This window comes from Macrobrachium nipponense, chromosome 46 (assembly GCF_015104395.2).
Source record: "Macrobrachium nipponense isolate FS-2020 chromosome 46, ASM1510439v2, whole genome shotgun sequence".
In the NCBI taxonomy this organism is placed as follows: domain Eukaryota; kingdom Metazoa; phylum Arthropoda; class Malacostraca; order Decapoda; family Palaemonidae; genus Macrobrachium; species Macrobrachium nipponense.
Window position 1 is genome coordinate 37,048,407 of NC_061106.1, and position 23,444 is coordinate 37,071,850.

Sequence of the window (23,444 nt, forward strand, 5' to 3'; positions counted from 1 at the left end):
GCCTTCAGTATCCTTTGTATTTTGTGGCTTAATTTGGAGACTTCCTGGTAGAGTTTGCCTTTGAATAAACTGCCTAATTTCTTGCGTTGCTTTAGTTTGTTCATTTACTTATAAGAGCGATTGTTTGCTTTTGGCTTGGTAGATTGATTTTACGTATTCACTAGACTGTTCTTTTTTGGGGGGTTTACTGTGTGATACCTTTGTGCGTTTTGTTTGTTGTATTGTTCATTTTGGTGTTTAGGAAATATTTAAAGGATTTTTGAAAAGTTTGTTTCCAGATACGTTAGAGGTGTATTTCGTGTCATAAAAGAGCCATAAATAAACAATAAAAAAATACGATGAAGTGTAGGAGCTATGCATAGAAACACGTTGTTTGACTTTCACATTTAGTATGATATTTAATGGTTAGTGTCTAAATAGATACATTCTCTCTGTGGGCGTTGACACAGTGAGGGCTTCCGAATCAGTAATGCAAAGGAACTATTATGTGGATGCTCTGGTCAGAAGCAACGGGTCAATAGATGAATTTGGTCCATCCAGTAAGTGGCCTGTGTTGCCTTCTTAAGGCAGCAGTCTTAAGTTAAAGTTTTTTCTTTTAGATAATATATTTTGGGTAGTTTTAATAGTAAGACTAAACTTCTCCAGTATGTCTTTTGTGGGAAATTCATATGTTATGAGCATGTTAGTTTATTTTTTGTTGTTGTTGCCCGGACCTTGATCGTGAATAACAATGGTGATATGCATCGAGATCCGTAACAACAAAACAAGACCATGATGCAGGAATTATAGCTAACACAACGGCTCCTGTCATTGTAGTACCTCTCCCCCTGAGAGAGAGAGAGAGAGAGAGAGAGAGAGAGAGAGAGAGAGAGAGAGAGAGAGAGAGAGAGAGAACACTAAATTCAGCCGAAACAATGTATATTGAGTTTATGGATTTAATGGTAGGCCTTCACTAGTTCATATATTGTGTAAAACAGTTGTTTATTGTTATTGTCCCCATACCGTCGAAAACGAAATTAATATATATAAAAAAAATGGTCGTGACGTAAAGTCCTCATCCTAGGAACATTAAGTACGTCCTGATGGGGCTGCCCCCATGCAGACGAACATTGAGTTTATTACCTGATTACTGTTGTTACGCAACAGAAAAATGTAAATGGATACGTGGTGAGTTTAGCCATTATCTTAGTATTAAAATAGCCGCGTCGGTTTTATCCAGCATTGCTGTACAATAATATTAGCGGTACGCGTTCCATTGAGATTTTTGAAAGTATAAAATAGCGTTTCAAAAAGCGATTATTTTTAACACTGCATCACCACCTCGGGCAGTCGATAGCTATCAAGCCGAGTGAGGCGTAAAATGCGAGAGCTTGCGCGGAGAGATTAAGTGGTTCAAAGAGAGCAATTTCAATAAAACAACAAAAGGATTATTAATGATGGAGTGATTGGATATTCTTTTTCAGGTGGGAAGAAGTGAAGTTGATGTGGGTTACTGTGTCTGTGTGTGTGTAAAGGGGGGGGGGGGGGTATGGCGGTTCCTAAATGTACTATTATTATTATTATTATTATTATTATTATTATTATTATTATTATTATTACTACTACTACTACTACTTTCTGAGTAAAATATTCCCTATAAAAACAGAAGTGAAGTTTATTTTGTATAGAATTTTAAATTACGTATAACAGTTATCGGTTTCAAATAAAGATTTGAGCTTATGATATATCATTATTCAAATAACTAGCAAAGTGTAAATGAAAGTTAAAAAAAGTTAAAGATAGAAAATACAAAAGGGAGGACGCCGGTAGCGTTGACAAAGAAAATTATCCAAAATATACAAAAATGAATAGAGTATTGTAGTAGTGTATATTTGTTAAAGTCAATGTCTAAATCCAGAAAATTTGTAAAGTGACTGAACTCTTCTGGCACTTAGTTAATTACCTGGTTCACCCAGTCAGTTGAGAAATCAGCTAAAGTTTACAGCGACAAAAATTTCTTATAGATTTTCTTGGCGTATTGACTGAAATGTAATTGGCTACTTTCCATTTTGGAATTTGTGTGATGATGTCTTGGTAGTTTATCAGTGTGTGTGTGTGTGTTCGTTCGTCTGATCCACACTTACATTTTACCCTATCATTCATTGCTGCTGACTAAAATTGAATGCTACAATCCGATAGAGGAACTTAAAGAAGCAGCATCTGCAAAGAATCAATCAAATCGGCAGTATGACATCCTTGGACGCTACGAAATTCTTCAGTGTGATGACGTTGAAAAGTTGATAAAGAAACGTAGTGATCGAACTCAAGAACCTGTTTATTTTGTGCACATTGAGAATACCTTTGACACAATAAAATGTGCTCGTATTACTATAAGATATGGCGGCAGAGACAAATTAGAGTCTCCGGTATGGATTGATTTAAGCCGGGTTGATGGATTAAGCTTGTGACCAATGTGTTAATGAAGAATACAGCGAACTGTGAATTATGAATCGGTATTATCTTTTCTCCTATGTATGGAAGTATATAGTATTATGCGTAGAAGTGTATAGTATTTTCATTGTTTACTGAATCATGCCTCTCATTTGTTAGTAACGAAATTGTGTTCGTAATTTCATACTCAGCTTGTCAGTCTTCTGTCTCGGGTGCAGTGGCAGCATTTTCCTCCGAAGGAGTATTGCGGAATTCAAATTAAACGCCAGTTCCACTTGTCCCTCCTTTTCCAGAACGTTTTATTTTATTTTTTTTAATTTTTTGCAGACTTTTCATTCTGCTTTGCTCGTCCCGGAGTCAGGAGTTCCTCGACTTTTCAAACTTTTAACACAAAAGAGGATGAGAGATCTCTGCTGCACTTGTTGTGTATTATGTTGGCTCTCTCTCAAGGGAACTTTGGCATAAATTTCATTTTTATTTTTTCTCTCGGCATTCGCCCTCACGTGCCGTACCTACTGTATAGGTTTAGCAGGCGTCTGTTCAGGATGATGCTTATGTAAGTAATTTTGATGTTTAATCTGATGGCGATACGCGGAATAATTATAAAAATAGGCTATGAACTTTCAGTATAGTTAGCCGGCGGTGTGGAAAGTTTTATATGTTGGCTGTTTCTGAGCAATAAGTAACTCGTGGTAAAATCGAGGAAAGCAGTGTAGAAGGTATTTATGCACTCCTGTTTATATTTGAAGGAAATACATATATTTTTCGTTCTGGATTTACGTTTTTAGATCATAATGCTACAGTGTGGGGGCACGCTAAGGAAAATCGATAATAAATTGAAGATCAAAGAGAGCAGTATTGACTTCAGCCCATCTCGACTGCTGTTGGATAAATGAAAGAAGAAAGTAAGAATAAAAATGTAAACATGCCCCGTTTCTGATATCATTCATGCTTGTAAATGGAGGTTGATTGCAGAAGTTGGGAAACGATACTGTCCCGATGAAAAACTGGTGAAGCATGATGACCATTTTGTTCACATTTTCCCCTTGGCAGCCAAGAAAAGGCATCAATAAAAGATAAATGTCAGTTGTCAGTGTTAAGAATAAGATGATATTTGAGAAGGGAAATTGTTGCCAAAATTACGTATAACGTATACGAGTAGTCCGAAATAGAACTCATTTTCAACAGCAAACTGTAATCTCTCTGCTTTCCTAATGTCGACAATAAGCAGTGTGTATCTGTTCCTTCGTTATATCAGTAATGTAGGAAAAATAGCTTCTAAAACCAACATGAAGTAGTGAACATCTTTTTGAGTACTATAGTTATGTAACGGGAGGGGAAACAAAGGCGCAACGATCGGGATAAAACAAAATCGCAATATGAGAACATTCTTAAGGGAATATGGAGAGATTTCGACAAAAAGGTGTGAATGACTTTATCCAAATTTTAATTGCTCCAGAATAATTTCAGATGAATTTCACCTCTGAAGATAATCTTTCAGTTTTGTAATAAAGAACTTGTGGAGAATCCTAAGAAATTTCTTCTAGAAACTTTTGTGTGGGGCCTAATGAAAAATCTTTTGTGTATGTTTGGTCCTTTTTGTGTTGGCTGCGTTTGTCAAAATGAAGATTTCGACCCATCCAACGGTGCTACAGCTTTTTATTTATTTATTTTTTCGTAACATTTCATGACCCTATTCACAATTTCAGGCTTTATAAAACTTAGTTTTTTTTTTCTTTATCTTATTGAACATTGCATTTAGTTGTAGCATGATATATCCTGCACACTTTCGAACTCGTGACAATATAGCTAACTTCACTTCAGGTAGACCCACCCATACATAATAAATGGATCCAAATACTTGAAGAAAAACGTTTTATTACCTTGATTTTAATTTTCTAAAGCACAGTTCCACCAGGTATCGTGAAAGTTTACTTTTTGCAAAAGGTAATAACAGAAGCCGAATTCTAAATTCACATTCTCCACTTAAAATCACTTACATTTAAGTCATCTTTTATGTCTCTAAATTTAAATAGTGATAACGCAGATAATGCAGAAAATAAGAAAAAACGTTGAACGGAACGCTAGAGCATATTGTTTCTCCTAAGAAAGTAAGATAGTGGTGTTACAGTCGGTTATCTCTCTCTCTCTCTCTCTCTCTCTCTCTCTCTCTCTCTCTCTCTCTCTCTTTATGACCAGTTGCCAGGCAAGACGTTGATTCGGTGCCAGATAATGCCACCGGTGTATTCAGTTACCCACGTGAATGAGGTTAAAGAGTGATAAATCTGAAGTTAAACGTGTGTTGGATTTCTTCATGAGCATTGTAATTCATCCCAACTTATCAGTACCCATCGTCGATATGATGTTATGGCCAACTCGGAATTTGTAGTAAAAAGCTGATCAGTGACTCGGCGTTAATGATTTTTTGAATTTTTTTTTCCCTAAAGAATTTCCTGGAGATCTCTTGTTTCGGATGATTATTTCAGGACACAAGAAGTTTCCATTATCATGGTAAATACTATTCGTGATTTCAGTGAACAATTTTCTTATGTTAATCAAGACTGACATAGCTGTGCCTGTTCTGTGTTCCCTAGATTATTACGCGTTAACGTGGCTAAATTCAAGGAATTTGACTACGGATATGTTTATGGTGTGAGGAACTTGATAGATGGTTAAGTAATATCCTCGACGTATGTGGTATGCGTCAATTTGTAAAAGTATATGGCCATCTCTCTCTCTCTCTCTCTCTCTCTCTCTCTCTCTCTCTCTCTCGTCTCTCTCTCTCTCTCGTCTCTGCTCTCGCTCTCTTGGGTTCTCTCCTCTTCTCTGTGTTGTCTTCTCTCTCTGTAAGAAGAGTAATCCCTTTTTCTTGCAACTGCGTCTTAATTACTCTGCATTTAATTTTTACTACGCGTGCTTTGGCTTTAAAAAAAGGTATGTGTATTGTTTTTATTGTCAGAATATCTTAGATGCGCAGATAAATATTGAGCATATAAAATTCTGAGTAGAGTACTTGGATTAAGTAACCATTTTCTTTTTACGTTACTGGCAGCGCTAGAAAGAGATGAGATTGCAAGGAAAATTTCGAAAAAAAAAAAAAAAGATTTCCATATTCTTTGAGTAGGTAGCATCTCACGAGGAAAGTCTTTGCCAAATCCTTGGAGCACGTAAATTCCGCGGCAGTGTGTGCACTAGGATACTTCTGCTGACCTGCGACATCTTCGTGACCAAATACACTTGCGTTTCAGCGCGAAAGCTTCTGTTTTGACCCCTCTCTTTAGATATGACAATTTTATCATATTTGGACACTTTGGGGGCGTGCTTCTACCTTGTCATAAGGGAAAGATTAAATTCTACCCTTTAATATGATTTTGCATTTTTATTTCTTGTATATTTACGTAAGATCGATTGAAATACTTTGCGATCATCTGAATTATTTTCTACACGTTTAGTACTTGTGTCCCTTCAGTGGTTTCATTGTATCTATGCTTTTTAATGGAACATATCATTCATGTGACCCCCATCAACTCTTGAGTCCTCCCTGAACCCCATATTGCTCATAAACAACTCATTAATTACCGTTGTCAGGCGTTGCGTTCTATTGATTTTTCCCCTTATAGTGTTCAGTATTACATGTTTAAAGAGGCACTTCTACTGAGTGTAATACAAAATGCTTAAGATATTAAAGATCAGGTTTCATAAATACTGAGATACTGATACTTGTGCTCTCTCTCTCTCTCTCTCTCTCTCTCTCTCTCTCTCTCTCTCTCTCTCTCTCTCTCTCTCTCTCTCTTCAAATCCCTTTTCTATTGTTTATTTAATAGGAAAACGGCTCCTTTTCAGACCACTGCCTAACTACAGAGGTAATTAGATTAGAATGGCTTTTCCCCGAAATAGGGTGCAGGTAATTAACTTCATTATTTGTGTGTTGAAACGACATCATTTTACGCGGCGCGTTTAGTGCTTTTTTAAACGTCTTCCTCAATAAAGATTGATGAACTGATAACGGGGGTAATTAATTTCACGAATTTAAATTTAAGCTTTCGCTGAACATCGCTGGAATTATTTAGGAGAGTTTTTCCTCGGTGTCTTGTCGTCGGCTGCTTGTGACAATTAGTGTTTTCTCTTATCAACTATCAAGATGGTGTCTTAGACTTAATGTTGTGCATTATTAACTAATTTGCCCAAATTACTCAACAGTTGTCATTATTATTATTATTATTATTATTATTATTATTATTATTATTATTATTATTATTATTTTGGTAGAAGACCCTCTTTTAGGCAAATTCTGTTAAAAGGATGGCAGAATTAAGCGAGTTGATTTTATATATTGTTTTTTCTATTTTCCTTACAATTCGCTTCTCAGGCTCAGCGATGTTTCTGAGTAACTGGCCAATATTCATATTGGGAATTTTCAAAAATTGTAAATGCTGAAGGAATCTTTTATTAGAACAGGATATCAGGTCCAGGTCAAGCAGGGGTCGTCGTCAGTGCCGGTATTATTCCGTAAGCGTAGTTCAGTTCGGGCCAGGGTCGTCTTTGGATTAAGGGCTGGTGTTGGTGCTGGTATAGCTGGTATCACGTGACGTTTCGACCTTCTCGTAGGTCATCTTCGGACGAGTCGGTTTGAAGAGACTGTAGCAAGAAAGTTTGCGGAACGGTATTTATAGCGGCACGGACCTATAGTTGCATTCTCATTGGTCGGCCAGACCAATGAGAATGCAACTATAGGTCCGTGCCGCTATAATACCGTTCCGCAAACTTTCTTGCTACAGTCTCTTCAACCGACTCGTCCGAAGATGACCTACGAGAAGGTCGAAACGTCACGTGATACCAGCTATATAGCCAGACAACACCAGCCCTTAATCCAAAGACGACCCTGGCCCGAACTGAACTACGCTTACGGAATAATACCGGCACTGACGACGACCCCTGCTTGACCTGGACCTGATATCCTGTTTTAATAAAAGATTCCTTCAGCATTTACAATTTTTGAAAATTCCCAATATGAATATTGGCCAGTTACTCAGAAACATCGCTGAGCCTGAGAAGCGAATTGTAAGGAAAATAGAAAAAACAATATATGAAATCAACTCGCTTAATTCTGCCATCCTTTTTAACAGTATTATTATATTATTATTATTATTATTATTTTTTTTTTTTGCTCTATCACAGTCCTCCAATTCGACTGGGTGGTATTTATAGTGTGGGGTTTATTATTATTATTATTATTATTATTATTATTATTATTATTATTATTATTATTATTATTATTATATGATGATGATGTGAAGTGCTCAGTATAAGGTTGGACCGACAAATGCTGTAACAGGCGCTCTTAATAGGGAAAGCAGCCCCATACGGAAAAAATACATATTAAAGTAAGGAATAAACTACCTAAGAGAAATAATTAAAACGAAAAGATATACTGCGAACCGACTCTCAGTACTCGGCAAAACAGCACATGTACCCATTTGAACTCTTTGGAGTTCCCACGATTCAGTCACAAGGAACACATATCAAAGGAAAATGAAAGACACATCAGAATGGTTAGGTGGTGAAAAATATGTAATTAATGACCACCGTTAATTAATAATAGATCATTGAAATCATTAAAGGCTGATAAAGAGAGATTGTGCCCGAGTCGTACCCCTAGGCAAGGGAACGTGAACCTTAGCTATATCCCTATATATATATCTATATATATATATTATTATAATATATAATATTTATATATATATATATTAATATATATATATATATGTGTGTGTGTGTGTGTGTGTGTGTGTGTGTGTGTGCATAATGTATGTATGTATGTATGTATACATGCATATAATGCATACCCATATATTTTTGTAATAAAAAATATTCCACGGTAGGTAGGTTCCTCTTGTAACCACCCCAAAATAATAAAGAAGAAAAGTAGAGCAAAATGATAAGACAATTAATAAGTAAATTCAGGGATGAAAATGACTGGAATATTGCCGTCAGTATTGACGGGCAAGGTACATTAGCATTGTATTGCTTCTCTTGAGTGACGTCTCAAGGTTGTTGATGTTCATTTTGTAACGTTCAAAGCTCATTTTCTACTATGAAAATATTTGTATTCAGATCAAAACTGAAAGGATTCGTAATGAAAGTTATGAACTGAAACAGGGCCTGTGAAGAGAGTTAAGGGAAAGAGAGGGCGCTCGACCTGAGATGTTGTTTAAGAGACAGTTTAAGAGACAACGTGTTCGAAGTTTGGAGGGTTTGAAATTCGGTCAGTGTTAGATCACTTGAGTTTGAAGAACAGGTTAAGGAGTGGAGAGGGTTGGTTGGTTAGTCATGTTTGAATGTGAGCGTGTATGCATATGATTTGTTCATCATTTCGTCGGGTACTACTATCAGGGGTTGTCTTCCAAGAAAAGAAAGGACTGTGATCTTTGACACATTCGGACTTCAACTGCTGAATGGGGGATAAACCCTTTGTACAGAAAACTTGCACAGCAGCAGCGTATCGGACTCCTTTACATCCACTGCAGTACGCATTCTCTCTCTCTCTCTCTCTCTCTCTCTCTCGTCTCTTTCTCTCTCTCTCTCACTTCTCTCCTCTTCTCCCTCACTTGCACGATAATTCTCCAGGTCTGATGCTTGCCTTCGGAAAATTCTTTCCATCTTAATCTGCATTCTCATTTGACATCTTGCGGCGCCCATGTAAATGTCTTGCTTTATGCCAGAAACGATTTCATAATGAAGGGCATAGTTCTGCGAACATTTCTGCGAGGATTTTATTTTCGCGAAAGTCGACGGCTAAAAACATGGTATGAGTAGAGAATTCATTGAATATTTGAAAAGAAATGATTAAAGTGGATGAATTCTAGCAGAGTTCTTTATTGTTCACCTCAACCATTAAATGAGTCAATTGGTAAAGTTTGATATTTTCATCAGCCTTTTCTCATTCTAGTCTTTATTTTCCTTGTATGGGGTAACAAACAGGTGGAAACCGGAGGTCATTTCTGCTAAATGTTTATTATTGCTTAGTATGAGTGTGTATATATATATATATTAAATATAATATATATAATAATATATATATATATATATATATATTTATATATATTTTTATAATTTATTACTATATATATTTATATATTATCTATCTATATATATATATATATTATTATATTATACTATATATTTATACTATATATAATATTATATATATATTATTATTTATATACCTATAAAAATACATATATATATATATATATATATATTATATATACATATATATAGAAACATGCCATGCGTGCATATATTTATGTATATTTTTTTACGTTAGTTTCTTATTAATAAACAAACTTAGCAATAGATGGAGCACCAATAATTCAGTCGCTTCAGTATCTTTGGGGTGCTTCATTTCCACTTGTTTCGTAGTCGATGAGTGAAAATGTAAAACTCTTCTTAACTACCAGTGGAGACCTCCACTGACCAACCTAATCTCCTCTCTCTTGGATGCACCAAATTTCACCTGACGACCATTCCGCTGTAGGTGTCGGGTGCCGATAGTTTCCTGCATGTTGTTGGCCCTTTTGGCGCTATTCCTGCTGTGGGTTCCTATACTCTGTTTTTTTCCATCTGTCCACCCGCCTGTGGTGTTTGCGTATGGTAACACTGCGTCCCGGGCTTTAGATAGTTATGCTGTGTAAGTTTTAGGTAAATAAAATGACATCCGGGAGTTCATATGGAACTGAAAAGTGCTTTAATAATTTACTGTAAGCGAATAACACCGTTAATAATCGAAATAGGATATTATTATTATTATTGAATGTAAGCTGAATGTAACTATCTAAAGCCCGGGACCCAGTGTTACCATACGCAAACACCACAGGCGGGTGGACAGATGAAAAAAAAACAAGAGTATAGTCAACACGTCACTTTGCCGATTGATCTCTGTGAAGTTGCAGATGCTGTCTCGTGCTGATTTTGTCTGGCAGCTTTGCTTTCTGTTGGCTCTAAGCGACTTGTCATCTTTAAACGTACTGCTCTGTCCAGTTATAATTGATAGCTTATCATTCATATTGTTCAGTGATGACCAAATCTCATGCGACATGACTCCATAGGATTTCGTTCAAAATTCACGCGAGTATTGCATACGCTATGGCCATAATATGTTTCATAAGAGTGAAATTTGTCATATATTTAAAAATTGTAAGAAAATGTCACGTGTAGCCAAATTTCAGAAAAATCCTTACGAAACATTTTAAAAACTTTCGTTCACTCATTGCTGAGGCATTTGACCAAAACGAAGTCGCCATCAAACCTCAGTTAAAAAAAAAAAAAAATGTAACATTAATAATGCTTCCAAAGCAAACATAAAATTTTAAATGGGCCTATTTGATTGCTTTTACCCTCAACGCTGAAAAAATGTAAATATGTATATACAAAAGTAGAATGTGCCCACCGATATCGTGTGAGGGGAGCATGTGTGACGTATCAGTGTCGGTGCAACAACCACCTGGTATATAAGCAGGTCTACAATGAGTAGCGACCATTAAATTATCTTGAAAACATTTACTTTATGTGTTAAAGGAATATTTGGATTTTCATACATAATTATTTGTTATCTTTCTTAATATTTCAAAACTGATAGCATACTAGCAATATTCGCTTATTTGTCAAAGCCAAGATATTATTCCTAGGCCTAGGTGTTAGATTTCTTTACTTTACGCTTAACATTCACATCTCTATATTAACAATCTCTGGCCAGAAAGCAAATGAGGTTATCTACACATTCTTGCACTTCAAGTTACCTTATGAAAGAATAAATTATGCACCAAAAGCGAGCAGAAGGACTTTTAAGAAAATAATATCGTAAACCAGTTGAAAAACCAGTGTTCCATATGCCTTGATATTAATACTTATGATATTTCGATTATAGCCATCTTCTCCATATAACCAAAATCATCATCATCTTTTATTCCTCAAAGAACAGGTAATCTCTACAAATAAAAACATTAGTAAAGATTACATCTCAGGTGACTTAGATTACTTATTTAGGCCTATAAAGCATTTTCCAACATACTGGCAGCTTAAACGCAGCCGAAATCTTCAACATTCAAATAAAACTTGTTTTAATTCATATTCCTACATTGAAATTGTTGTTATGACTGTTGAGCTTATTAGGTCTACTGTCATAATGCTGCAGACATGGTTATGTTGACCAGTCCGAGGAGCATGTTAAGTGTGCTTTCATTGCTGGCACCGCTAACCTTATCACACGGTCACACCACACTTGAACTGAGCAACATAAAAATAAAAAAATTAAAAAATCAATTTAAATCACACAAATTAAGAATTATACAAATGCATAAAAAGGATCATATCTATTTAACCATAAGGAAAATAAGGCTAGCTGTGAATTAACAAACTTTTCGACATGAATGACATTACAAATAAAAAAGAAAGAAAAATAGCACTACTTGGCAACATCACGTTGAGTCTGAGAATATGGACGATACAAAAAGAATCCTGTCGCATGAGATTTGAGCCCCACTGTACGTGATTAATATATATTTGTAGTTGAACATATTTGCGTTAATATATGTATTCCTTTATATTTCATGTTAGTAATTGACCTATGTCAATGAACCATCAAGAGCCAAAGGAATATATATTATATATATATATATATATATATATATATATATATATATATATATGTGTGTGTGTGTGTGTGTGTGTGTGGTGTGTGTGTGTGTGTGTGTGCGCGAGTGTGTGCAATCATGATAAAAGCTGTAAATTGTGCAAGACCTTTCTACTGAAAAGATTGCGAGGAGGATATGAAAAGATTAACATGCATGTTATAATGAAATAAAGAATAAGTAGATTGAAATATGCCTCTAAGGAACTTGTCAGTGGAAATTTATCTGTGACTTTTTCTTCTTTGAACCTCATTTCCTGCAAATCAGGTAGATGAATTTTATTCGGTTTTAAAGGAACATCTCGGAATAAAATCAAGTGCAGAAAAATAATTATCCTCATTTCACGTTAAAACAAACTTTACTTCTTTTTTTCTAGTTCTTTGGAGTCTTCCTTTCCACTGCTCTGAGAGGCTGTAGTTGTCGACTTTGAAGTTGTTGAAAAGGGATGATAATTGATGCTGACAGTCGGAATTTTTAAGAATAGGGTATAAAAAATAGATATTCACATAGCATGAATAATTGTAAATGACATCGGCATGCTTAATAGATACTGCCCATTATATGCTCGGCTGAATAATCCTGTGTACTTGAAATACAAGTGACCATTATGTGGAGATCAGAAGATTTTGTGTGTAATTATTGTAAACAAATGTTCACTGAAAATAATATGTGGGAATATCGATTATTCGCGTTGATGGAAAATAGGGCGAAGGGGCAGCATAGCTGCAATTAGGCAGTCGCCCGGTTTTTCAATACAGTAGGAAATGAACTGTAATAACTTCCAAAAGAGAGTTTTAATAGGTTTTAGGGTTGCTAATTTGGGATAGCGATAGCTCATATAAAGTTCTGACAGGTCAATAAGTCTTTTCATGTGACGAATGTTATCTAATTTTCTACTTTTAGAAGCGCTGTTATACGTTCATGTTCTTGAGTAGATACATACATAAGTTCTCATGCTGGCATAAATACACATTATATATATATATATATATATATATATATATATATATATATATATGTTATATGCGTGTGGGTGTGTTTGTTTGTTTGTTTGTACGTAGAGTAGTAGTGATATTGATTTTTATTCAAGAATCAGATATTAGTTTGTGATGACGAACTGGAATGTATGAGAGAGAGAGAGAGAGAGAGAGAGAGAGAGAGAGAGAGAGAGAGAGAGAGAGAGAGTCCTTTATGTTGTTGTCGTGGGAGACTGACGTCAGAAAGAGCACGTGGGAAGTTTTCTCGAAGGCACATTACACAACGCTGCCATGGTGTGTTCTTTCCTACACGCCCATTGCGTTACGTAAAGAGTGCCAGGTATTTGCTGGTTCTTTTCACAAAGAGAAGCTTAGGCAAAACCTGCGAGATAAAAACCTATTGCTGTCCTTATTTCCATTCCTAGCGCGGTTATCCTATCCAGCAAGGCCAATCACTTGTAGTAAGTTTAAGCTTACCTTGAAGATTGTTATTTTCAGGTTTTTATGTTGAAGTTTTATTTCTAACCAAACGCTCTGCTTGACGCAACATGTTCTTAACTTATTTTTCTTTCGTGAATTAGTTGTATATATTATAGTTTAATTTTGATTTACATCATGTCGTCAGTCCTTTTTTGTTGTATATTGTTTTGCTGGCGTTTTAATCTTAGAAGGTTCTTAGTCTTGCTTTTAATATATTTGTTTTGTGAATATTTACACTGAACTTTTCAGCTCTTATCTTGTAAAGTTTACTTAAGTTTCGTTTATAGTATTTTTCTAGTTAACGTCAAGCAACTTTTTGTAACGTATATACTATTTCATAAAATGATTATACATTATATATATATATATATATATATATATATATATATATATATATATGTATGTATGTATGTATGCATGTATGATATATATATATATATATATATATATATATATATATATATATATATATATAAAATGCTGGAGACACATTATCCCCTATTTGAGCTATGAGATTTAAATATCTTATGTTTATCGCTATTTGTTATCTTTTTGTTTTGCTGGAAAAGATTTCATATATTAATAAGAAATAATAAATGGATAAGAAGGCCACTCATGAATAACTTTGCAAAGATATAATGATAAATATTTGGAACGCTGCAGTCTCATGAACACACGTGCTATATATTAACCTCTTGGCACTGAGTAGGCTTTATCCACAAAAGCAGTTAATAACGCCAGAGAAAATGTTTGCCGATTTCAGAATACTGATCCCTTTTGACCTTGGCAGCAATCATTTACCTTCATGTTCTTGACAAAGCGTCTTAAGTTTGCTTTCTTTTCCTCAGTAATTAGGATTCAGGCTGTCATCGGAAGATATCGCACAAGGTCTTCCTTCGTAATTTATTTCACCGTTGGTGCCTGAACTAACCGAATGCCTACCCTCTGGGAAAACTCACATAATTTGTAATTATATTTTGAAAGGCAGTTGAAGACTACCAAGAATATTTCTTTCTTTGATATCATGTTTATCTTGAAACGGAATGTATTGGGTATTTATAGAATAGTTTTACTTGATTCTCTACGGAAATATCTAAAATGTTCTGTTCCCAAATACCTCTATTCGTATTGGTTTTCTTCCATTTGAATTCTCACCCTCTAACAATTGTTTCACAGTGCAACTGCGAGGTTTTCCTCCTGTTACACCTTGCTGTCAATTTCCCTTTCAGCGCCGAATGACCTCATAGGTCCCAGTGCTTGGCCATTGGCCTAAATTCTGCATTCCTGTTCCAGTAGCCTAGTACAAATTTTCTTATAGCCAGTAAACATTTTGAAAGCGTGGAAGAACTGCTTTAGTCCTTTACTACTTCTTATTCTTTCTTGCCGTCCCATTTATTTCTTATAATTCATTTGTGTATTAATACTCTCAAAGTAAAAGTGTCATTTTAGTTATGGGTTAATGCCATGAGTGTCAGCAGGAAAACCGGGTGAGTGCTCTGCCTATAGAGAAACTATTCGCTCTCAATTTCTTCTCGAAACGGTAAATGCACAAGGGATAGAGCCATGCCCGGTTTATTTCTTTTTATTTCAGTTCATGATCCTTTGGTTCCACTGAACCCTTGCAGTATTTAATAATCCGCTGTCCATATCCACTCCACTGTATAATTTAAAGGCGCTTAAGGTCAATCCGTGTTTAATTCACCTCGTGAATAGATTTACATTTAACCTTACCCTTTTTGGAGGGCCGGACGTAATCTCTCTCTCTCTCTCTCTCTCTCTCTCTCTCTCTCTCTCTCTCTCAAGGGGATTCCATATATCCTCCAGTCCGTCGTCACATCTCTCTCTGTCTCTCTGTCCCCCCGCACGAGCCAGTTCCTCTTATCCTGTTGACCTCCAAACTGCATTTCCTTCTCTTGTGCCCATCTTTTATCCCCTTTCTGACTCCATTCCCATCCTTATCGATTTCGGTTCCAGACTGTATACCGTCCGATCTCTTATGCCTGCCTCAGAGAGAGAGAGAGAGAGAGAGAGAGAGAGAGAGAGAGAGAGAGAGAGAGAACGTCTGGTCTTTCTTTCTAGTATTTGGGTGTTAGGGGTTCGTTCTTGCATTCTTCTTGATTATCTTGGAGAAGGCAACAATAGAGTTGAACATAACAGGAGGGGCGTGTTTTCGATGTGTTGTCGTCGGTAACTCTCCAGGAAGGTTTTGAAAAAGAGCTAATTGGGGACGGAAAAGTATGTCATTCTTGTATATTTCTGTCGTCTTTGACGGGAAATGCGACGGTTCGTTTAATCCCTTAATTTAGTAGATGGGCCGCTTTTTCCCCCTCGAAGCGAAAGGCTCGTTCTTTTTAATCATTTAAATTAAGTTGATTATTCAAAAATTATGCAGTGGGCTTTGAGGTCTTTCTCCTTTTTAAAAACAATTTTATTTAAAGTTCATTAAAGCTCTGTTTTAACAAAAAATAGTTGTGCGGTTGGACGAAAATGAAGACATGAAAAACTGTTCTATTCCATTTTTGTCATATTTTTATTGCCTGAATATTCATTAGTACTAGAAACATTCTTTTTCCTCATTGCCTGAAGATGAAAAGAAAGCGTGAACCTCTCATTCTCCACTCTGCAATGGAATGTTAGGTACTGAAATAAATTTACCATTTATGAATTAACAGATAAGATAGTTTTAATGAACTCTATTTGTAAACCGATGAATTCTTATCGCTACCTATATGGATTCCTTTACAGGTTAATCGGATTGTGTGGGTTTATTCAAGTGTTTGCTCGAACTTCGCCGCCAACCAGATCTTTGCTACGTACTACAGTTGGAGATTGGTTTGTGTGTGTGTGTGCGTATGTGTGTGTGTTTGTAGATCGAAGGGTTGTGAGAGGAGCGGAAGTTCCGAGAAGGGTCACTAGAACAGAAGTCGTCAATGAGATAGGATATCCGAGGTTGGGGGAGAGACAGATCCGATGTCTTGGAGATAAGCTCCCCGATGCTCGTGAATGGATCGATTTGTCGCGTATAGTAGAGGGCGGGTTTGTCAGCTTTACTCAACTTTGGTTTAGCAGTTTGAGTAGTGCTTGTTAGTGGATTGTCATTGCTGCTTTAATAAGAATTGATAAGAATTAGCTTTTCCATTTCTTTTATACAATATTGCTGTTGTACTGTTATTCAAATTAATTGAATGCCACTACCTTTTGGCCATTTTTATGCAGTTAGTATATGTAACCATTACTCGTTCACATGCTATTATGGTCAGTTCTTACAGACCTTACATCTTGTTCGGGTTGCCCAGGTCCCTCAGTATGAGGCACCCCTAATGTCTACCAGAGAGTTGCTATTACATCTTCCGGTATATTTTGCATCTTCCAATCTTGGATGGTCTGGGATGCAGTTTAGATATTCGTCGAGCTTATTCTTAAACACATCTACACTCACTCCTGTTATATTCCTCAGATGAGCTGGCAACGCATTGAATAGACGCTGCATTATCGATGCTGGTGCGTAGTGGATTAATGTCCTGTGTGCTTTCCTTATTTTTCCTGGTATAGTTTTGGGCACTATTAATCTACTTCTGCTTGCTCTTTCTGATATTTTTAGCTCCATGATGTTTTCAGCTATTCCTTCTATCTGTTTCCATGCCTGAATTATCATGTAGCGTTCTCTTCTCCTTTCTAGACTATATAATTTTAAGGATTGTAGTCTTTCCCAGTAGTCAAGGTCTTTAACTTCTTCTATTCTAGCTGTAAAGGACCTTTGTACACTCTCTATTTGTGCAATATCCTTTTGATAGTGTGGGTACCATATATCATATTGTAATATTCAAGTGGACTACGAACATATGTTTTATAAAGCATAATCATGTGTTCAGCTTTTCTTGTTTTGAAATGCCGTAACAACATTCCCATTTTTGCTTTACATTTTCCCAATAGAATTGCTATTTGATCGTTGCATAACATGTTCCTATTCATCATCACACCAAGGTCTTTAACTGCTTCCTTATTTGTGATTGTCTCATTATTAGGTCCCCTATATGCATATAGCTTTCTTTCTCTGTCTCCATAGTTTATTGATTCAAATTTATCAGAGTTAAATACCATCCTATTTACCTCTGCCCAACCATATACTTTGTTAAGGTCTCTTTGTAGCGCGTTCCTATCTTCATCACAAGTAATTTCTCTACTTATTCTTGTGTCATCGGCGAAACTACTCACTAACCGATCCTTATATTTACTGTCTATGTCTGCGATCATAATAACAAACAGTAATGCAGCTAACACCGTACCTTGTGGCACACCAGAAATTACCTTAGCTTCATCCGATTTCTCATCGTTTGCAATAACTATCTGTTTTCTGTTGTGTAAAAATTCTTTTAACCATCTTCCTACTTCATCCACTATATTATGTTTTCTAATTTTCTTTGCTAATATATTATGGTCTACCTTGTCAAAAGCTTTTGCAAAGTCTAGATAAACCACATCTGTTTCATTTCCTCTTTTCATATTTTTGTATATGTTTTCACGGTGGACTAACAGTTGGGTTTGTGTACTTTTTCCGGGTACAAAACCATGTTGTCCTATATTAAACAGATTATTTTTTATTAAATGTTTCATAATATTTTTCTTCATTACCTTTTCATACACTTTCATAATATGTGATGTTAGACTCACAGGCCTATAATTACTTGCCTCTAGTCTTGATCCACTTTTGAATGTAGGGGTAATATATGCTAATTTGTGCTTATCATAAATCGTGCCTGTATCTACACTTTGTCTTAATAATATTGCAAGTGGCTTTGCGATAGAATGAACTACTTTCTTTAACAAAATAACAGGAACTCCATCAGGCCCTGCTGCAGCTCCATTTTTAATTTCATTAATAGCCTGCACAATATCAGCTTCATTAATATCTATGTCAGCTAAATATTCACTATTTTCGTCCCTTACTTCTATATCATTATCTTCATTATCTATTCTAGGGGTGAATTCTCTCTTATACCGTTCTGCCAATATGTTGCAAATTTCCTTTCTTTCATTTGTTAATCTCCCTTCAATTCTTAGAGTGCCTATTTCTATTCTTCTTTTATTCATCTTTTTCGTGTATGAGTATAATAGTTTGGGGTTTTGCTTGATATTTATTAGGGTTTTTTCTTCCAAGTCCCGTTTTTCATTTTCTTTTGATTGTATAATCTTTTGTTCTGCATTTTCTATCTTACTTTTTAGTTCTATAACTTTCCATGCATTTTTTTCTTTTGCAAGACCTTTTTTCCACTTTCTGATTTTCTGGAACAAGATCCTTCTGTCTCTTGGTATGCATGACTGATGTTTACTTTTCTTCTTCGATATATATTTATCCACTATTTTCTCTAATATTTTATATAATATCCCCGTATTTACCCTTATGTCAGCACTTACGAAAATGTTATCCCAATCTTTGTTTAATTCTTCATTTATTTCTGACCATTTTATATTTTTACGGTAGAAGTTGTATTTTCCATATCCTTCCCACTTTTTCATTTCTTGCTTATCTCTGTTTTCACTTGCTTTGGAATGGACTGTTAATTCTATGACATTATGGTCTGAAATACTCGCATCATAAACTATTATTTCTTTAACATAATTCATCTCGTTCACAAATACTAGGTCTAAAGTATTTTTCTTTCTTGTTGGCAGGTGATTTATTTGTTGAATGTTGCATTCTAGTAGCATATCTAATAGCTTTTCGAATTGCCTCTTATCTTCTGCACTTCTATTACTCTCTTTTTTTATATGTATAAGTACAACCACAATCTGTTATTCGTTCTTTCCAGTCTACGAAAGGAAAGTTGAAGTCTCCAGATAGGAGAATAGTCCAGTCCTTGTGATTTCTACATATATCATCCAATTTTTCTATTATTAAGTCAAACTTTTTAGTATTAGGAGAGAGAGAGAGAGAGAGAGAGAGAGAGAGAGGAGAGAGAGAGAGAGAGAGAGAGTTTGTCCGATAAGAAATATTCTTGCTTACCTTTTACAATGGCAACAGCGGTACCATCATGTGGGCCGATCTGGAAAAATAGAAACCCCTTATTAATAATACTGTTTAGTGTATTTGTAAAAGAGTAATTAATAGTAATTCGATAAACCTGTGTTCGTGTTCCACTCGCAACAGTATTTCCATCCCCTCCTACCCCTGCCTCCCACCCCTTCCCCCTTTACCCCAGACCTGAATCCCCGCGAGTCCAACATCACGTCAAGGTAAACACGGAGACGCTAATCTCTAAATTGAGTTATTTCCGACGTGTATTAACTTGCGAGTGCGGATATTGTTCATTTCCGGCGGGTGCTGAACATTATTCCGCAGTGGTTTCCTAAGTGGGTGGAACACCCGTCATGATTACGTATGGTCATATTTGTCAGGAAAAAAAAAAAAAAAAAAAAGCTGCCCTTGCACATTATAGAGAGGGAGAGAGGAAAAAATTGTCTTAATGGACTTCATTGTCAGATCTCGCCTCGAGATATTAAGGCCTGTTACGTGGCGTCCGACTTATGAAGGAAAGCGCTGCGCAAGGAAAGCCCCTAGAGCCCCTCTTTTTCTTTTGTGGAGAATTACGGAACGTTGTGAGTTTATGTACATCTTTACTTTAGATGTTTAGAAGGTTGTTCTGATTTGTCTTGATAGATAGTTAAATTCCATTTCCTTACTGCAGTACTGAATTACTATTACTTTGCTTCTGTTGCTTTCATATGTATCGGATCCCTTTTAATGTTACCATTATAGTAAAGCAAAATAGGATTTATTTTCGTATTTTATCGTTATTATTTCTTTAAGTGCCAAAACAAAATTAGATTTAAACCTATATTAAATTCATGCTTTCAACTATGTAGAATGATGACCATGAATTCATTAATACTGAAACTTATTTTATCCTAGGGAAAGTTCGATGAAAAATCTTTAGAATAGCTGCATTGCCATGATCATAAAGTTTGTTGGCTTTCACTTGTTTAGTCTTCATAAAATTACTATTGTGCAATCTGCCTTTAAAAGTTTTCTTGAGAAGTTAGGAGGGCATTGTGGCAATTACAATTACATATGTATCTGGTAAAAAAGTGAACAGTAGATTCTATATATATATTTCAGCCTAAAAAGCAATTAAAACGGTTGCCCACGACAGGTTTGAGAGGTAATAGATTTTTATCTTCGTGATCAGGTCGGCAATGTGACCTTGTCGTGATTATGGAAACCCGGGTTTGTTTCCTGCTCCTGGACATCATAATTCCTTTAAATTTCTTGCATTTGGATCTGTAATGACAAGCATATCCCCCCCCCCACAAAAAAAAAAAAAAAGCGAAGAATTTTTTGTGGAAGTTAAGAGGGCATTGTGGCTATTACTATCATATATATATATATATATTATATATATATATATATATATATATATATATATATATATATATATAGTGTGTGTGTGTGTGTGTATAGAGAGAGAGAGAGAGAGAGAGAGAGAGAGAGAGAGAGAGAGAGAGAGAGAGAGAGTCATTGCTACCATTCTTTAAGGCCTGGGCAGATCTGGCTGGTAATTTCAGCCAGGTGATGTTGGATGTAATGCAGGCCCGTATCTCATGTAAACTTGCTCGGTATCCAAATGTTAATTTCTCCAGTATATGTTCTTTCTTTATGCGAGATAAAATTTACATCTAAATTGTTTGGATTTAATATAAACTTACTTTGACACGTTTCCAAGTTCAGTGATGCATCCATTCGTTTTACTTTTATATATAGAATTAGTTACTGGATCATTTAGCCTATAATTTTAGTATGTTCTTTTATTTTGCAATTTCCTTGGACGCATATTAAGAAGTAAGGTTCGTAAGCCATTTAGTATACCTGTTGTATTATTAATGAGTGTTTACTTGGGTCACTCCATTTCCAGTATTCTGATTTCTTTTATGTTTACATTTCACCCTGTGAATTATGTCTTTTTGTATGTGGAAGCAGACGGTAATACTTTTGATTTATTTGTACCTTAGCCCTTGTAGGTTAACTTTGTTTTCTTCCGTATTGATGTGTCTTTCCTCAATCTTCAAAGAAAAAGGCGCAGATGGTGGGCATATGTCAAATAAGTTTTGTTTTCGTATTTAATTTGGCTTCCTATAGCTGATCAAAACTAAACTGAATTTCAAAAACAGTATTTGTTTGCCTGAAAGATCTTAAGGGCAATGGATATTTTTTTTTTTTTTTTTTTTTTTTGCCCCGTAAAGCTCATTTCCTTTCATCCGTTATATAGTAGTATGATAAAGAAGGATAATAAAAAGGAAGCATAATTGTAATGTAATTCAAGCTTAATCGGTAAACAAATTTCAGTTTGAAATAAGATTGCATTGATATAATTGCTGCTTAAAGAGCTATTTGACAGAGTATAGGGTTGGTCAAGAACTTTGGCCCCGTTGTTGTTATTTCCTGCATATTGTCAACCACCTTTCAAACTAAACATGATTTATATTAAATGTAAAAGGCATTGAAACTGAAGTTTTTTTCAAAATCGCCTTTCTTGCATATTCCATGTAAAATGTTCTACGTATTAGGTGCCTGCTAATGGCAATCATTTCTGTTTAAAATATTTAAGCAAATACGTTAATTATTTTGAAGTAATAATTAAAAAAATAAACTTAGTTTTAAATACATGTATATATATGCATGTATATATATAATATATATATATATATATATAATATATATATATATTATATATATTATATATATAATATATATATATAGAGAGAGAGAGAGAGAGAGAGAGAGAGAGAGAGAGAGAGAGAGAGAGAGGATAATTTTTAAATGAATTTTCTCTGAACCATTCAGCACTCTACTTCATCTGTTACAGCAGCTGTGGAGATATTTATATAGAGCGTGTAGCGGTTTCCTCACGAGCCTTTGGGTCGTATCGATTACCTGCCAAGCATAATAGGCTAATCATAAATGCATATGCAAAGTACCATTATCTATTCTGGCGTAATTTGCTCAAATCCCGGTGAACACTACTGAGGGCTTATCTCATTAGGTCGGAAATCATCTGGCAGCTTGTCACGCGAGAGGAAAACTTAATTTTGAAATGCGATGCGGTGAAGTCACATTTGTATCGGATAATCAAGAATCGACGACGAGCTTTTACGTTGCTCAACCTGAGGACTGTAGAGAATATTCTAGAACGTGTGTGTGTATGTTTTTCTGTATGGATGTGTAATGCATATGTATATCTGTGAACAGTATACGTTTACAGTTTACATATGTTTACATAGAAGGGAACAAAGAGATTTCATTGTTATTTGGTTATTACAAATTACCCAAAGAGTATCCAGTGATTCCTAACTAGCAAGGCCTGCATCCTCACGAAATCGGAGAACGAATCTTTGTACCATTTAGTTTTCACCAACGTATTCTGTATTTTTGTTTATATGTGCATAAACAATAAATTTAATCAAAATTCTTACAGATTTTTCAGAATTTTTGTGATACCAGGGAATTTTATCAAAGTTCGTTCTACATCACTGGAACAGACGCTGTTATATTGAATTTGACTGGGATTCACTGGAAGGCGCTGTTTAGCACTGCAATTCAGATTCCAATTTAGGTCACCAAAGTAAAATTGAAAATAAATGTAGGAATTCTGCATTAATGGTGGAGTTGCATTTATTAGAGCTAGCCTGATTTCAACTTCAAAGGAAGGCATTCAAATGGAAAAAAATAAATTAAACATTGTATTCGGCTTGAAATGTTAGCGATATTTTAGAGGCAATGCTTTAGAAATCGGACAGCCGTAGGTTGACATTTCCTAGGAAATTCGTTAGTGTTATGGGATGTTATAAAAATGGGTTAGATTCGTGCAGAACA

The 23,444-nt window shown here is 35.4% G+C and overlaps 1 protein-coding gene and 1 long non-coding RNA gene across 3 annotated transcripts in view; one reads left to right on the forward strand and one right to left on the reverse strand.

Annotated features, from left to right (window-relative positions):
• LOC135214915 (cGMP-specific 3',5'-cyclic phosphodiesterase-like) overlaps positions 1 to 23,444 on the reverse strand; it is a 331,952-nt gene that overhangs the window by 257,743 nt on the left and 50,765 nt on the right. For both annotated transcript variants that reach the window (XM_064249388.1, XM_064249387.1), the window contains exon 2: positions 19,581 to 19,620. The gene's annotated coding sequence lies outside the window, so the exon portion shown is untranslated. The remainder of the gene's footprint in view (positions 1 to 19,580; positions 19,621 to 23,444) is intronic.
• Positions 1 to 23,444, forward strand: part of LOC135214916 (uncharacterized) — a 286,642-nt gene that overhangs the window by 202,825 nt on the left and 60,373 nt on the right. The gene's annotated exons all lie outside the window — the stretch shown is intronic.